General features: G+C 34.5%; 1 protein-coding gene across 1 annotated transcript in view; it reads left to right on the plus strand.

Moving 5' to 3' along the window:
• LOC145687228 (uncharacterized protein C12orf56-like) overlaps positions 1–18,570 on the plus strand; it is a 213,224-nt gene that overhangs the window by 36,415 nt on the left and 158,239 nt on the right. The window lies entirely within an intron of this gene.

Genomic DNA, 18,570 nt, shown 5'->3' on the forward strand with positions numbered 1-18,570 from the left:
ATATCTGTATAACCAATTTCAACATATTAATGCGGTGTCACGTTGCCAAAATCATGATTATGTATCCTGTAGGATGACTTATGAGTAATCTTCGACATGTAAACTTCCTACAAAATTGCGCAGCAAAAGCAACATTAGTCACCTTCAGAAGGGTTTACGTATTTCCTTTTGCTGTTGCTAGCCTGTAGCAAGTCAAGAGAGAAAAATGTCTTTTAAAATGCATATGAATCAAAATTATATTTTTCAATTCCTTCAATAAAGAGCAATGTAACCATATTTTTGAACTCAGCGTCACATTCCCACTGCTTCATAATTTTCGACCTCGAAAATCATCAAGAAGCGAGCGGTGAAGCTGGAATACAGATATCCTTACTTTTCGAGTGACCCTCGTAAAAAAAAAATATATTGAAAAAAAAGTTTTCGCGAAGTGAAGAAAGCATAGGTTATGTATACTTATGAGTCTGTTGTCAGCATAGTCGCATTCCATCTTTTCTTAACAATAATACAGAGAACGTTTATAACAAAATGGTGTCTCTGTTCCTTCACATAACACAACTAAAATGGAAATACAGGTGATTATGAATGAGTTACATCAACTAACAAGAATATTTTAGTGATTATGAATGAGTAACATCAACTAACAAAATATTTTAGTTTGACACATCATATAACATTACCGATGTACTATATCAAAGTAAAGATGAACAACATTTCAATGTGCTAAAATTTGCAAGAAGTCACTTGAATGAAATATTACACTAAAGTTGAAAAGTCAGTGACATATTGAACATGCTACATTAAGAGAAAAAGTGAATTTTCTCAATTATCATAAATGCTACGATTGCAAGAATGCAACAGGAGAACAACCTACATAATGTTCATTAACAACTAACAGTCCTCAGTTCTAAAGATTCATTATTTAAAAAAAAAATCTTGCATAAAAACCTTAATGACAAATATCCACATTTTATTGGAATTGTAATATATGCAAAAAGGACAGAGAATAAACTAATGACAGAGAGTGAATTAGACTACTGGACAATAACAGAGAACCGTTCGGTTTATCATTCTAACGGTGATTTTGTAATGTTCAGCACACTATCTTAAATTCAATTCAGTTCCTTTAGTACAGTAGATTCACTAATGGCAAAGTCTGAGCTTTAATAAAAGTAAGTATTAATATACGGTTACGTACGTTAAATACTACAATCTAGTGAGATGTGTACAATCTCATATTCAACGAAATAGGGTCCCATTAGAAATTTAACGCTACACAAGTAAGAAGTAGTATTGTTATAATTAGTAACAATGTAATATACTCAGGAGCAAAATAGTTTGCATTATTTCATTACATTACACACATATTTTAATTTCAATATTGTGCTTATGAAGTGATTGAATGAAATAAGAGAGCATAAACCATTGATGAAGAGATTGGCACCTAAGATGAATGGAAAAGAAGATATGCCAATACATAAATTGTGGTAATTACATAGCAAGACAGCCTTGTTTCGTTGTTTACAAAGATAAATGAATGATTACAATTTAGTCACCCCAAGTAATTAGTAATGAGTAATTAGTAACGTCAACTAGTAATGGGGTTTAAATAGAGATCTCTACAGTTACATAGCTCGTAGAGATTTGGTTACATAAGAATTCGAGATATCAACAAGGGTTGCATTACAATGTTTGACTACCATTGATTTGTTAATTTATTATAATGAATTTCCAATATTTAAGTTCATGTAGATTCAAGGGGTAACTACCGTCAAACTGTTGATATTATGATCTTAAATTTTAATTTATCTCTTTACTATAGGTTATATTATTTTAAGCGTGACAAAACAAACAAATAATAGTTCAATATTGAATTTACTCGTAGCCGTTGCCTTGAGTCTACATGTCATGAATTTAAAATTTATTGGAACCCTGTTTCGTTTTAAGTAATCCTCCAAAATATTGAATAATCCTCTCTTTCCCTTCTCCTCTTTTGTGCGTTTTAAAAGTTTACAGGTGTATTCAAAAGGAGCGAGGAGGGAAAAGGATCCCTTGTTGTTTATTAGTCGGGGACTTCGGAGAATCGAACCAATACTTAGTTAGATTTGGAACCTCCACACCTAGTGGTTCTTGCTTCCGCTAGAGGTTGTTGTGGGCGTTTATCAGGTATACCGAATTTAGCCAATTAGAGAATTTTAATCATTCACATTTTACTAACTTCTCGCTAGCATTAAAGTATATTGCCACAGGCGATTATTCGCAATCTTAGATTAGGTAAAACCGCAGGCATTTCCTGTTTACTGTCTACAATTTGCATAGACAGGAAGCGTGTGCCAATTCAGCTAGGAAAACGTTTACAAAATTTCCAACTGAATAAGAAGTAATGCTATATTCCTTTTTGTTTTTACTGTTGGAACCCACAAGAATCAGGGGCTTAATTGTGAGTGTTATTGAGTGTTCATAATTCACAAATAAAGTGTCGAGTTGGATACTCCTTATTCGAGTTAATGTTCTAAGGATGACACCATACATCATATAAGGAAAGTAATAGGTGTCTCAATTCTTTTTGGTCTATTAATTATTTCCAATAGCGGATGGGTGGATGCCGGATATTTTGTATTATGCAAAGCTTGTGACCACGTAGTCAAACGTTGGTAATTCGCGGATTGACATGCACATCGTAGTTACTCTTATTCTTGAGAGTCGCGAAGTGATCGTAATGTAGGTGTTTGTGTGAGTGTTGTTTAAGTAAGAAATGCATATTGAATGCAAGTACAACAATTCTTACTAAAATATAAAAGTGCGTTTAATACTACGGGTAGTTAGGGACTTAAATCATTTTGGAAATATTATAATCGCGTCGGCGTGATTTACTTCAGCATCCTACCTATGGATTACCATGGGAAAAGTGTCCAGTGGTAAGTAGAAACTTTGAAACTATATTCTGACATAGTATAATACTCTAACACTTGAATGTAATGCCACGTTTTGAATTAAATACACCACTATACACCATTAAAGACAATTACTTCCTGAAGTTGTAGTCTGATGTCCGAAGTACAGTTAGGGTTTCCAAATTATTTCCAATTTTACAAATTACAAATTTTACTCTTCTTAGGCATTCTTCCATTTTTCAAGGAACAGAACTCACACTCAGAAGTCAATTAGATCCATGAAAATAGAATAGAACACGATTAATTTATAATTTACCATTTTCAATTAAAATATTTAAATAACTAATAAATAAATAATAAGGTAATTCTTCATTTAACTAAAAGACTGATATGATACACCATAGTATAAGCAGAATTTCCTAACGCAATGTTGATAAAAATTTATATAGATATAGCAAGTAGTAAAAAAATGAACTTATAGTAAGGAAACAAAATTAAAAGAAAAAAGTATTTGGAGCAAAGAAAAATAAAATTCTTTGCAATAATAAATGGTAGTTACAATGATTAGAAAGTCTCACTAATACAAGGAGGGAGCGTATCCAATATTGGGCGCACAAGAAATACGCACAGGAAGCTATGCAAGTAGTCACAATGGAAGTAGTGGTATTAGAAGAAGGTATTCAAATAATATTTGTTATAGGAAGTAATACTTGTTTTATACAATAATTGTTATAGGAAGAGTAATGAGGGCAATTGTTATGTAACATGTACATTCTTCAATTAAATGTAACGAATTTAAGTAAGTGGGGATCGATGGTAATTTAGACGGGGAATCGAAAAGCGAATAACTTATATATACTCATTAGTATTACTATTTAACTTAGATGACAGTACAAATCATATGTATTTTATCACTGTTATTATTATTATTATTATTAGTATTAGCATTATTAGTATTGCATGAAAACTTATGGGTAAGGTTGCTGCTATTCAACTTGACCTAATTCCAATAGTAGAACTAAGAGTGTGTGCTGATAACAGTTGAGTAAGGAAGTAGATAACTTACTTCCGGAATGCAGAAACTATGCAAAAGAACATTATTACGTAATAGCAGATAATACTGTCATGAAGTAAGAACGTTGAGAAAAGAAACAATATTTGATTTAACAAATATGAAGTATATAACAATATTTTATTTAATAAATATGAAATACATAACAAAACATATACTTGATTGGAGAGGGAGACCTTTAAAAAGGGTACAGAACGTTGCAGGATCAGGCCGGAAATAGACCGGAAAAAAAAGTAAAGGGGAAAGAAGTCGTCCTAGCTTCGTAACAGAATACTATACCTACATTCATGCCAATGAAAAAAAATAAACAGGGGGTACACAGGTATTTCGGGGCTACCTATAGTGCTTACGCAAACGGTGAATTGTGAATCGTCATCCACCTGCAATATTTGTAATACAATAATGTATGTAACTATAATACTTTATATAGAATATACTATAATGTTGCATTGCAATAATACAAACAAAACAAGACGTAATTACTTACGACCAATGGCAATTAATAGAGACTTTTATCTGTAAAAGGAAGCAAAACATGATTATACAAAATTAAGATTGTTGTCGCTCGTGTTCTTTTCTTGTCTTTGTTTTTGTTTTCAAATGACAACTTCACGTTCTCACTGCTTCATTATATAATGTTCTAGAGTAAAATAATACTAATAGAATTATGGAATTGATTACTAATATAATACTAATAATGAATTGCATCTGCTTATAAAGGTAGTAGGCTACTACTTGAATAAGATAGGTAGTCAGTGTATATGAAATTTATAACCTATATTTGCACATATCATAAAAATGAGAGTTCCTAATATAACTAAGGAACAACTTATACTAAGCTAACGAAAACTAATAAGGGTACATACAATGCCATGCAATAATATTATATACATAATATTCTATTCCTTTATTAAATTTATACTGACTTCATTTACTTTTGATGAACATAAGAACACTTAAAGCGAATAAGTACGCAAAAAAATCTTATTTCCTGTCGCATAAAATAGAAAAGAGAGAGAACAACTTAGCTAATCTCGCATAGTTGAGATAGAGACATATGGAATAATAATGAAGTGCGTTTCTAATTTACAAGCAATTAATATTTACCGTTGTAACAGATAACATTAACATATTAATTCCAATATATAGTTCTATACTCTAACAACGGGTGTCTACAAATAACACATTGTCGAGTTGAGTCTGCACAGTAGGTGCACAGGCTAAATGATTACAATGATTTACGTATAGTAAATGTATATTGACATATACATACATTTATTTACAGCAAGCCTACTATATACATAGTGAAGACTATACTGTTGCCACTTGAATTAATCATAATTGAATTAAACATTCGCATTGCACTAGCTTTTGTGCACGGATGTCTTTTGAATAGTACTCTCGAATCATACATTCCAGATTCTGTTATAGATTGGTGGCGGGGAGTAATATCCCGTAATCGAAGGCAACTTAACCTAACTTATGAACTTATTCATGCTTCTTCATATATTCTAAATGAATATAATATATGATTTGTGTTGTTTTGTTTTCGTGTGCCTTTTTTTTCAGATTATGGAGGTTATCTGGTGGATCGAATTCCTTCTAAAGATATGTCCTGCGTGAATTTTATTTACAAAATTCAAATTTGTCGAATTCTTGAAAGTGAGGGGAGGGGGTACCAATACGCACTTGAGATTTGGGCATTATTAGGAATTTCTACATTTTAAGTTCTACCTACATTATTGTTCTGTCTCTCCCTATTAAGGCGTCTTCTAGAATGTCGTCCCTCTATTATGCGGCTAACCTCTATTATTATAATAACCTCTTTACCACGACCCTTATTATTCTAGTATCATTGTTCTCCACGATTTATCAATAAACTCTGTCGATTGATTTTAACTTTGGTTGACTACATTCCACATTATGGAGCTCCAAGGGAGCATCAGAGAGGGCACGTAAACCTGCTTGAACCTTAGCAGATTCATACAATTTATGTAGTCTCTTAACTTCATTTACACACGACCTGGCTCACGAGTAAAGATAATTTCCAAAGCACGGGGGTTCAAACCATTTTTAATATGTAATGTGTACTCATAATTAACTCTAGTTTGTTACATGCTCTTAGAACTGCATACTTAATTCGAAAACGTTCATTCCGTCTTGCCAATAAGGCAATGGTTTACTAAGCTCAGATGAGGTTGCGTGGGCAAAAGCCTATCTGGACCTACAAAGTACAAAGGCGTATCCTGTTATTAATTATTATTCTCTCCATGTATTAAAATATCCTTTTTTTTAATTATATTCTCATCAATGCGATTTTCAATCCTTCTAACGGAAGTTTTACCTTTAGCAAATAAAAATAACTTTTGTTTTTCTAACCACTTCTCTTTTTTTCTTTTCACTTGGTGTTTTTTGTTTTGTCTGTCTGTCTGTCTGGCCATCGGTCTGTCTGTCAACACCAGGAATATAATACCTACGCAAGGAATCAAGTTGGTTCCTTAGTTGTATATATATATATTCTTATTATTCTCTTTTCTCTCCTTTTTTTCGCAGGGTTTCCGACCATGCATGGATTTAAAACCATTTTGTACTTCTCTAAACTACTCTTTTCTCTATTTATTCTTTCTATACATATAAATATTTGATTGGGTACCCATTTACTTACTTAATTATTTATTTAGGTATTAATATAACATTTCTTTCAGAAAGCCTGCATCAACATTGAATTTCACGTTAGAAGTTCCTACGCCTATCGCGATAACTTATTAAAATAACATTTTTAATTTGACTATGCAGTGTGGGATGATCTAACAAAATCGATCAGGTTTGGAACTAGAGAACTTAGATAATATAATTTCATTCGTTCAACATTAACTTTCTTTGGCTGATCTTCCTCGTTTACATTTAAGAAATAACCCCGGCTAAGTTGCCAAATTTCTAATGAAGACTAAATCATTTTCCTTTTACGTATGGGCTTCCCTATACTTATCTTTTTTTTTGGCTTTTGTTTTTACTGCTGACTAATTAAGGTCTTTTGAGCTAGTTTTCTTATACGACTAAGATTCTTTTTCACGAGTTTCCCATACAGGGTTCGACATGGTGTCTCGACTTCGATACCTAATACAGCCTTTCTACCAAACACCAATTCAAAAGGAGAATAAGGATGGTGTTCGTGTCTCGCAGTATTATAAGCGTAACAAGCAGTTCTAACAAATAGAGGCCAACCTTCGGGAGAAGTAGACACATATTTCTTCAATTAGTTTGCCAAATTATGATCATATTTCTCGACTATGGTCTGCTATTCATCAAGGAATCTAGTAATAGATTCTTTAGGACTTCCTTTAAATTTCGGCAATTTCAATACCGGTACACTGGCTACTCGATCTCCATTTTCTTCTCTTGCACTTGATTCATCAAGGTTTTGTCTATTTTCTACTTGGGGTTCTTTCGGAGGGGGTGAATTAACTTCTATTGCCTTATTCTCGTTTAAGGGTAATGAATCCTCTGAGGGAGTTTCACTTCATGATTATTTAAAATTTCTTGCTTAATATTATTATATAACAAAAATTCAAGTGCGTTATCGACAGTGGGGGAATATTTCATTTGAGGAGGGTGAGAAGCAATTTGCGGATATTTAAGAAAACTTAGATTTTCAATACAAGGTTCTTCATTTATAAACTCTTTAAATTCTTCGCCTGAGTCATATGAGAAAGGACTTGGTGTTAGTACGTCACGTGCAGTCTTTTCCTGGTAGAGCTCCTTCTTTGCCAATTGTTTAATTTCGTCTTCTGAATCATATTTACTTGATTCAGGTGGTGAACTTTCTGGGAGTTTACTTTTCAAGGGTTCGCCCACATGAGGTGGTATGTCAAATGGAAAATAATCCCTGACCGCTTTCGGAGCAATTATATGCTGCTGTTCTTCTTTCTTTAAAGGTGTTGACGCCAACTTGGGATCGAACTCAAAATCACTCGTCATATTGCCAGGAGATTCTTCAGAGGAACTAACTGCACCTTCATTAGAAGGGTTAGTCAGTTGTTCTGGCTTAAGGAAAATTGTGCGTTTCGCGACTACTGGTTTATATTGTGTACTGTACAAAGGAGTCAAGGATGGCATTTTATTACAAGTTTCTTCAAACTTAGCTAAATTTTCTTTATAACGCTGCGTTTGTGTTATCGGTTGCCTATCCACAGGATCCGGTAAACTATACTGCTGTGGATGATTTATCCGCGGTTCAAGAGAAGTAGGCGAACTAGCTACTGGCAAACTAGCCTGCTGCACTGGCAAATCAGTTGCTTCTTTTGCCATGGGACATAACTCGGAACGCAAAGTCTTCGTAAGCGCAGTTTTCTGAACAAGAGATTTCCTACAATATTTGCAATTTGCCTCTCCCGATTTTGTAATATACCATGCATGAAACTTCGGCGGAGATTTCTTAGGTTTGAAAAAGGGGAACCAATGGGAAGACATTTCGAATTACTGTTTCCACTAATTTTTTTTTACTCAAATCAAAAAAAAATAATGGGGGGGGGTATTTCACTATGAGCAATATAATCAGATCATTAATTTCCATTAGAATCCAAAATAACACAATTGCTGTAATGCGACAATTTACATAATTCACTTAAATTAACATTCACTATGAACATAATATCAAAACCTAAACATAAGACACAAAATAGAAAAGGAAAGATGTCATGGCAGCACCACAAAATTTTTCGTCCCGAAAAATGAAAAAGAAAGAAGAAAAGCTTTGGACGAGCCCCCATTTGTGACGATGTGCAGACTCTTTTTCATTATTTAGCTCGTTTTATTCCACCATAATATAGAGATCTGCTCACGCTAATTCTGTAGCGGATGTCACAAAGAAATATACTTGAATTACACCATGATTTTCATGGGAAAAGTGGTTTAATCTAGGGGAATGACAACATTATTTATAAAAAGTAAGTTTATTACATAACTAAAATGGTAATATATAACAACATTTGATTTAGTGATTCAACAAAAGCAATGGAATATCTGATAGTACATGGACAGCTAGGTGCATTAATATATATATATTGATTGACAGGCTAGAGATTGAAATATTTAAGTTAGAAGAAACGGAAGATGAAATACAAGTATGTGACAACAGTTCTTAACCTTGAAAGTTTTATGGTAGGTACACAATTCATTTTGAAGTACCGCATGACATCTCTAAACTTGAATTTTATGATGCAACAAGAGATTATACATACCTTATGGTAGTATTCTTGTAACTCTTAGAAACTTTGACGATGATTCTGTCTGGTCACAACCGACGTCTCGAACCTCTGCACCTTTGCACCGGAACAAGTGATCAACCGTTCGAGACCTTGAGGTTCTTTTATATTATTCTCGAGGGTCACACCCAAGCCTCACATCCGTCAGTACATCCGTTTTATCATCTCCACAAATATGGAAACTTATTGCTCTTTTGCATTTTGATTGGCTCTTAGAGACTGCCGCACCCAAAATACGTGGCGTGACACACATGTGCATACGTGTACTGTCACAGCCGGAAGAATTCAATAGCGTGATCTCTAGACTTATCTACAGATTCATATCTGTATAACCAATTTCAACATATTAATGCGGTGTCACGTTGCCAAAATCATGATTATGTATCCTGTAGGATGACTTATGAGTAATCTTCGACATGTAAACTTCCTACAAAATTGCGCAGCAAAAGCAACATTAGTCACCTTCAGAAGGGTTTACGTATTTCCTTTTGCTGTTGCTAGCCTGTAGCAAGTCAAGAGAGAAAAATGTCTTTTAAAATGCATATGAATCAAAATTATATTTTTCAATTCCTTCAATAAAGAGCAATGTAACCATATTTTTGAACTCAGCGTCACAATACATATGCTGCAACAATATTTAATTTACCCTGTAACTTTTTACCAATTGCGCGTAAATCAAAATTAACGTCACCGTTGTTCTTCTGATTAAATTTGCGCCTTAAATCATGTATTACATGACCCTATTCCTATTCTGAAAACTTAACCTTAATTCAAAATGGCGGATTTCAAGATGGCCGCCGTCAGGTATACCCTTACTATATGACTTCCCCCTAGTCCTAATATGTACCAATATACTTGTTATTCACCTTTTGTCGTTACAAGAGGTCTTACAGAGCTTTTACCTCCAACTGTATGAAGACTATTCTGTACTTCCATTTGATGTTCTGGTAGCTGTATCTCCTAAACCCCTGGAGCTTCGCATCTACAACTTCACTGAAATACTGACCACATTTAGTACTACTTTCTCATATGTGTCTCAGTCAGCAACTCGATTCACCCAAACGTAAGGTTTACTTGTGAGTAATATATTGATATTTCGCGACACATCGTTTGGGAGCCATTGGTCAAGGGTGTGCTAAGCTCGACTTATATGTGGTACGTTATTTCTCAGGAGGCCGTGGTGGCTCAGTGGTAGAATGTTCACCTCTGGTGCATGGGTCCCGGATTCGATCCCGGCTTCCGCCAAGTGAACATTGTGATGGACAAACACCGTGTCCATGGGTTTCCTCGGGCTCTTCCGTTTCCTCTCACTTACTTCATTCCATCGTTTCATTCATCTTTCATCATCACCGTCTCCTTTAGCTGGCATAACGTGGGACGTAAAACTCAAAGATTTCATTTCATTTATTTCTGAGTAACTACTGGCCGGATCTAAACCACAGTTGGCAGGCTAGTAGCCAATCGTCTAAGACAGATCGCTATATTTGGTGGCTGAGCTATGCGAGGAAGAAGCTTGGATTGGTAACAGAGACTGTTTCATGCCTCTGCTAGGAACTTCTGAATTCGATTCAGTAGGCTTGTCTAATATGCAGGAGTACTTTTAGCCAGTAGTTACTTTCAGAAATAAAAGCCATATGTCATACATTTGCCAAAAGAAATCAATGAAGGATGACAATAAGTTGTGAAGAACGCATAAGTTTCATCAATCATATGCCTCTCTTGCAATCAAAGAACCAGAAAATATCTTCACTACAAGGTTAATTGAATTTTGTTGCCTTGAATTTTTGTTGTAACGCTTACGACGAAATTTACAATAGATCTTGCATTGATTAAACAATCATTCGAAAACCAATAAGGTAGTACGATAAATGCATTCACACAAACATAAAGTTGTTTATGATAAACCGGAAGTATTAACTGAGTTTTCACAACTTTTTTGTTACTTTACTGAACTGAGGTAGAACTTCTATTCTTTTCTAAAACAGGTTCTTCTCATTTAATTATATGTGTGTGTAGTTTTTGTTTAGAAACGTATCTAAACCTTCAACAATTGAGGCTTGAAAATTACTTCTAGATTGATTGCATCCTTGAAGGTCAACAATTTAAGCGTGCTTACAAAGGTTTGTTGTTACTAAGCAGTCCTTAATGATACGTGTGTATGTAAAAGAATCAATATATTGACTCTTTTGTGGAAACGGAATACATATCATAAATTACCATTCATTCGAATGAGAAATATAAGTTCTCTATCGTATAAACTACTTGGATATGCTCTTTTGATTGGAAATGTGATAAAGTATACATACCGTCTTACTAAAAGCATTGTGGCTGGTATTCGAAACAATTGACATTTCTTTACAATTCCTGTACGAAATCAAAATATTCCTGAACTACAATCTTTACGTTTTGTCATGGCCATATAGTTTCGAGTCGAAGCTTTTATTTAATATGAACTAAAGTGTTAACACATCTTCTGTTATTTGATAACTAATAAAGTATAGGGAAGAATATATTAGTAATAATACAAATTTAATGTACTTTATGTTTCTAAAACAAAAAACCAAACTCTCTTTCCTATTTTCTAAATGAAATAAAGGTATTTGTAAAGTAATAAGTTCCATTCTTAATTATACTTATACTGGTGATTCAAATGGCGTTACCGTTTAGTTCTTACTTATGTAGAAGGTCTATATCCTAATATTTTATATTGTATTATATACAGAAAAATGTATTTTATCTAAGAAAACAAGTTTTTGTGCCAATAGTCGATCGAATTTATCACATTGCACTTTTATGCGGCTTTGGAATACATTATCATTAAAGCATATTAGTAGACAAAGAATAAATTGATCAGTCGATCCATTTTTATGGGTACAATATGTATTTTTTTTACCTGTTATTGATCTCTATTATTATATGCATTTAATCATAGTTTTTCAAATAATGGAAACACCTTAAAAATGAAACATATCTAAGTAATATGACGTTAAATCACACGTAGCCTGTAATATAGCTTATATTCTTCGCCGAAATTTGGACAAATACCCGTGAATTACTTCCAGAAGAATAGTGGACAGTTGTTCATGCAATACGGCTACATTACCCAATTTTGCAGTAATGATGCAGCAGAAAATTTGGGCGGCACTCTCTACTATAGAAGTGATCTAGATTATCGATGATATTTAGACTCTGAGACTTGAAGAAACGGATAGGTTTTGAAGTTAATCCCGATGCTCCTTAAACCAGGCCTTAAAGGTTTATATCAATGGAGTATCATGAATCTGTGTCGTACAAGAGCAAACAACCGCAACGATGTTTAACTGTTAAGTTGGTCGCATATTGACTAAAGGAAGGTCAGCCCCGACGAGTCAGATGGAGGCAGGAGATGATGCAGGTAGAGAGGCCTGAGCGCATTGACTGTGTGTCTATCACAACGTTAGAGAGCCCTTTGTGTAGCACGTGTGCTGTATTAAATTTTCGGTATGATACTTTGTTGCATTGCTCACGGTACTTAACCTTAACTCGGCTGTCCTGTTCTTTAGTCAATATAGGCTGATATAAGAAATAAATAGTTCGGAAATATGCCTCTTGGCATGTCCGCCATGTCATAAATGCAATCTGTTGTTGGGAACAAGGAGATAAATGGCTCATCGTACCATATTACTTTTTTCAATCATCGGCGATCATTTTTTTATGTTTACAATATCATAATTTTCGCACTACCGCGTGGTGCTAGTGTCAGAGATTTCGAAATCACAAACTGATCACTGATATTGAGGTTGTGCAGCTTTCGTCAAGTTATGATTGTAAAAATGTGTTATTCCAGATGCTGATTGGGCTGTGGCACATTCGCTCTACGGTTATTAGTAATTGATGCTCTTCATTCATCCTTATATTTCCACTTCGGAGTTTTTTTTCTAGTCACCCCCTAAAATGGTCTCATATCAGACCAACACATACCATAAGGAAAATTAGCTCAATTCCATAATGTTAAATAGGGCCCCAAGTGACCTTAAGTTTTGAATGCGTTTACAATATATAACATGAAGCAAAGGCACTTTGTAAGCATGGAATGGCTAAAGAGCTTGACACTTTATTGTGGATAGGGGTAATGGAGGTAGAACAGCATCTACTACTGGACAGTACCACCAAGCTGGCAATCTTGAAGTCTTCATTCTTGGAAATAGGTCCAAACCTTTTATAGGAAGGAAGTCACGTAATATCCTTTTGGGGTAGCTGTTCATTAAAAACTCACATCTGATGTTATTCATAACTTATATTTAATCATTTAATAGCATTGCCTTCATAATACATGTTTGTTATCTTACAGTTGTTTTCTCAAACTTACAAGGTACCTTTGCCTCATAGTGTATACTGTAAATACACTTAAAACTTGAGGTCGTCTGGGGCACCATTTAATATTATTCAATAGAGCTAATTTTTCTCGTGACTTACTTTGGTCTTATATAGAACCATATTACGCGGGTTGAGACTCACAAAAACTCGGAAGTCGAGAAATAAGGACCACCCTAATACATACAGGGTGTTTCAAAACAATACCGACAACGTTTGGGAGGTGATTCTTGACACTAAGATAAAACAAAAAGTATAGACCAACCTGAGTGCACAGATGCTTCTTTTCGGAATTATAGGTTGCCGAAAACACGAAGAAATTTTAAAGGTCCATAGCTGCAAACCTATGGGGCCTACCATAGTCGGGTCAAGACTTCACTTAGGAACGAATGTGTGCGCTTTCCAAAAATAAATGTTTCAGGATCCTAAGGTACTCATGCAACAATTTTTATAGAGGAAATTTGGTTACGGGCACATAATTGAAGTACTCACCAACTACATCTATAAAAATTGTTGTGGAAGTACCACAGGATTCTGAAACTTGGATATTTGGATATGACACATACTAGTTCCTAGGTGAAGTTTTGACTTGACTACGATGGTTCCCATAGTTTTGGAGCTATGGACCTTGGAAGTTCATTTTTCAATTTTTCGGCCATCTATAACTCCGAAAGAAAGCATTTGTGTACCCAGGTTGGTCTATACTTTTTGTCTTATCTTGATGTCAGGAATTACCTCCCAAACGTTGTCGGTGTTGTTTGGAACATCCTATATATATTAGGGTGGTCCTTATTTCTCGACTTCCGAGTTTTTGTGAGTCTCAACCCGCGTAATATGGTTCTATATAAGACCAAAGTAAGTTACGAGAAAAATTAGCTCTATTGAATAATATTAAATGGTGCCCCAGGCGACCTCAAGTTTTAAGTGTATTTACAGTATACACTATGAGGCAAAGGTACCTTGTAAGTTTGAGAAAACAACTGTTATTTATATATTAAACTGTTATATATTATTTCTGTTCAAACGAAATTTTGTGAAATTACTCCTTCATTTGACGAACAATGTTACAAACAAAAGTGTATTTTCATTAACAACACGGTTCTTGCACTCTTCATTGTGACTATATCTCCTCTGTATCAGTAATCGCTTTCTCATAAAAGATCTCGCAAAGTTGAAGGTATTTTAAGCTGTATACTGACTGATTACATCGGAAGCCCAAACACGGTATGCAGTATACACTGCAGATATCATACAGCTAACCCACATAATTTTGGAGAAGTTAAATTGGATTGATTCCTGACCAGCCTTGATGTAGTAGAGGCCTATCATTGTCTTAAATGTGTTTGCGTGCTGCTGGTTTCCGCTGCAGAAGTTTATAAGTGAATGAACTGTTGATTTACTTAAGTTCAGCAATCCACAAAAACAATGAAACACTGATGTTGGATTAACAACTTTGATTCACGGTGGTCTATTTTGAGTAAAGTGAATTCGGTCTCGAAGAATTTAGCAAAATATAAAACACAAGATTACGTTCAGTATTATATATTATTCCCATATTTGTTCATTAAATTTTGGTTACTGTAATTTCAAACACCTAAACTAAAACAAATAAAGAGTTTACTAGTGGCTCTAGCTACTTATATTCTTCTTTCTTATTTTTCCTAAGTAAGTGTTCAAATAATATTAGAGAAAGGGAACATCTCTCATAACCTACGTTTTCAACTACACTTTCTTCTGTATTTGTTTAATTTTAACCTTTGTTCTTTGGTTCGCAAATATGTCTTTCATCTTAATCTTATTTACCACTTCCACCTAAGTATACTAGTTCTCTCGATCAGGGGTCGTTTATAAACACACACACACACACAAAGCTATTTATATATCCTTTCTTCTTTATAAGTTGATTTTAGTAAACCAATGACGTCTTCTTCCTCATTTATGTTTACCTTTCTAAAACTTATCCTATTCCTCGATCTTCTGATTTACTTCGTTACATATTACTCTGCTGGTATTCAATATTGGATATTACATAAATTGATATTACACTAGATGTTTTGAACTTATTGCATTATTCTGCTTTTTCTTACTTGCCCTGTCACAATGAATCAATATGATCCATGAAAGATCAATTAACCATGTCATATTTCAAAAATTTCATTTCGTACAAAAAAAATCCATTTCTTTCTCCTATGCCAACTTCTTCAATAACTTAAAGTTTGCATTATCTATTTCAATTGGTTTCTTATACCTGATGTCTCTAACAATTAGAACTTGTTCAAATTCACCTCTCAGAATCATAAACCATTTAACATTTCCATTTACTTGATTTTCATTCTTAACATCTTGACTAGAAATTAGGGCAATATTTTCATGTAGTTCTTCAATATATTCCATCTACTTACTATAACTTTATCTTCTTCACTACTTTCCAACGCATTCTAATTGTGGAAAGATCTATGTTATTATTGGTATGGATTAAATAGTTGATACTTGATGTCAATTTTAAATTTATGTTGTTTTTTTAATTGAAGTTTCGTTCGTCACTTCTTAAATACCAGAAAGTGATATTTTCTTTAGTATATTTATTCAACTTCTCGCTTCACATAATTTTGAAAGGTCTGGAAACCTAAATATTATTATTGTTCGTTTGGTACCTAGTTTAAATTATTTAGTGTGCTCATATATATAATTCCAAATTTTAGTCCCTATAACGTTTTCACTAGTTATTTTACTTCTTGGTAACATTTGCACACGAACTCAAAGTAAGTCAAATTTAAAATTTAACTGACTTTACTCGTTACTTAACACATTTTCATAAATGTTTTGATTTTTAGTCATGTTTAAGGCAATCATCAGTGTAAAAACCTTCTGTGAAAAGAATAAATCCCAAAGCTTATAAGTATGGGACAAGTGTCTATATTTTGTAATGAAGCTATGGTTTGGAGTTCCATTACTCCACCAGTGCAACTGATAACTTCTGAATGGTCCTCGTTGCATCTGATAAGACGTCTCCCTGTAGCATCCCACATGTACTCGATGGAATTCAAGTCAGATGTTTGACAATGTTCCCTGGTTCATTGAGTGTTCTCACGTCTTGCCAAATGAGTGTACATGCAGAATCGTTACTCAGAATGAATCTGCTCTGATCTGAGAAAAGAATGGAACCCCAATTTTTCTTGGTCCAGTCCTGATGTTCTTGGCACCATCGCAAATGGTGGCGTCGATGTGAGGGTGTCAACGGAACACGACATAATGGTCGTCGGCTAAGAGACCATCTCCATACGGTCAAAGTGCTACTGTAAAGCGTGGGATTGTATGCCTTGCAGTCCTGTTAAATATGTTTTCAATTGCATGGGCTGTTTAACGTCGATCCCTTCTTGCACAATATAGGAGTCGTCTACGCCAATATAGGAGTCGCCAGTATGTTCTCAGGACGACAGAGAAATGCATTTCTCTTACTAAGCTGATGAGTCTAGTCATTCCCTATGATTGACGAGTGTACCGGGTCTAGCGGTTGTTTATTTCTCAATCCAGTCCTACTTATGAACTGAAGTTACCATCCACTTACAACGTAAAGATGTTCTGCTGTCAGGTTTGACTCTCATCCTTGAAGCAGGGAGTCCGAGTTCCTATTCACAGTTTAAATGCATATACTGTATGAGTGGAATCACGAGCACACAGTCACTAAATGGAGAGTATTAAAAAATCGGCATTGCTCTGACATCTATTCGTTCTATTTTGAATGAAAGGTTTAAAATCTTACTGGCAGAGCTTTATTGCAATACTGGCAGTACCGTAGGTAAGTAGGCACTTACATGCCAGTTTGAGGCATTAAGAGATAAAACTCAGTGAAATACGGTAGAAAGATCATCTTTAATTTGAATATTTGTTCTCTAAACTAGCGAAATGTCAAGGAAATTTCTTATGCTGGATGAAGTAGTAAACACGTTGTGTGTTTGTGTGTTTCTGATAATGATTAAAGGATGTTCGCATTCGCCTTCTAGATGAAACAGGTAACATAACAGACCAGGAGCACATAAATGAAAACGAATTAGTTCCTGTTATGCCTAAGGACGTATGTGGTGAGTTGATAGTGGCAGTGAATAATGCCATCGATGACGCAAATGAGCTCGAAAATATACCATCAACTTCATCATCTAAAAAGAAAGGGAAACAGTGTGTTCCTAAGTGGAAAAATGTTGCGAAAACTTGCCTCAATCCCATTTCCAGTTCACCAGAAAAACTTGAGGTTTCTCAGTCTCATCTTGATGGTAGTTCGCCGATATGTATTTTCTTCAAGATTTTGTCTCCATCATGCATTGAGCACCTTGTTCAAATGTCTAATTTGTACGCACAGCAGAAGGGAACTCCACACATAAAAATATCATATGAACAGTTACTATAATTTTTTGGTTTATTACTTCTCAGTGGGTATCATGTTCTTCCTTCTGAGAAGTCCTACTGGAGTACAGCAGACAACCCGTGTATACCGATTGTGTCATCCGTAATGCCAAGAGCCCGTTTCGAACAAACAAATAAATATTTCCATATTGTTGACAATTCTAACTTACCAAGAGGTGACAAATTTGGGAAAATAATACCTATATACGATGAACTACGGAAGAACTTGCAGCAGTTTGGTATCTTTCACCAATCTCTGAGCATTGATGAAAGCATGGTTCCGTACTATGGGCATCACACCTGCAAAATATGCATTAGAGGAAAACCAATCCGTTTTGGTTACAAAATATGTTTTTTATGTTCTTCTGACGGTTATCCATATGCAGTGGACCACTATGGTGGAAAATACAATAGTATTGATAACGTTAGTGAGAATGTCCGTTTAGGAACGAGAGTTATTCGTAGTCTAACATCAATCATAGAAAATAATGACCAGCACGAAATCTTTTTCGATAATTTCTTCATGTCTAACGATGTTCTTTTAGTATTAGGAGGAAAAGGCATTAGAGCAACTGGGACAGTAAGAGAT

The sequence above is a fragment of the Thermobia domestica genome, chromosome 6, assembly GCF_964235325.1.
Source record: "Thermobia domestica chromosome 6, izTheDome1.hap1.1, whole genome shotgun sequence".
Lineage (NCBI taxonomy): Eukaryota > Metazoa > Arthropoda > Insecta > Zygentoma > Lepismatidae > Thermobia > Thermobia domestica.